General features: G+C 30.4%; 1 protein-coding gene across 1 annotated transcript in view; it reads right to left on the bottom strand.

Moving 5' to 3' along the window:
- The window catches only part of LOC119587745 (nephrin-like), a gene marked incomplete at both ends in the record, with an annotated part of 138820 nt that overhangs the window by 47239 nt on the left and 90844 nt on the right, over window positions 1-737 (bottom strand).

Raw genomic sequence — 737 nt, 5'->3', positions numbered from 1 at the left:
TTTCCACATCTCTGCTGTAAGCTTAACTACCAATATGTCAAAAAATATATATATGTGTGTCTGTCTACCAAAAGCTTCCAACGTATCCTAATTTAATAGATACACAATTACCCCCATTTGCAATCCCTCCCCCCTCCGATTGCATTTAAGATCACGCCGCCTAATCACTCACAAGTGCAACGATTAATCTGCCCGGAAATTAAATGGCTCTGTCGGCAACCTCGCCTGTCTGGTCGGAGATTAAGGTATAAAGACACGTTCAAGAAAGTAAATGAATGCTTTTTATAGTGTTTGCAGATATTTTGCAATGAAAACACGTTCAAGAAAGTAAATGAATGTTTATTTTTTATAGTGTTTGCAGATATTTTGCAATGAAAACACGTTCAGGAAAGTGAATGAATGTTTTTTTATAGTGTTTGCGGATTTTTATTATTTTATATTGATTTTTTGCAATGAAAACGCGTTCAAGAAAAAAAAAAATTATAGTGCTTGCAGATTTTTATTTTAATTTTTTTTTTTCAACGAAATCGCGTTCAAGTAAGTGAATTAATGTTTTCTATATATTTATATTTTTGCAGATTTTTAAATTTTCAATACTGATTTTTTTTTTCAATGAAAACACGTACAAGAAAGTGAATAAATGTTTTCTTTTTTACAGATTTTTTATTTAATACTGATTTTTCTTTCAATGAAAACACGTTCAAGAAGTGAATAAATGTTTTCTACAGTGCTTGCAG

Source organism: Penaeus monodon, chromosome 23, assembly GCF_015228065.2.
Source record: "Penaeus monodon isolate SGIC_2016 chromosome 23, NSTDA_Pmon_1, whole genome shotgun sequence".
In the NCBI taxonomy this organism is placed as follows: Eukaryota; Metazoa; Arthropoda; class Malacostraca; order Decapoda; family Penaeidae; genus Penaeus; species Penaeus monodon.
Note: the sequence above shows the minus strand (reverse complement) of the source record. Positions and strands in the feature narration are given on the sequence as shown.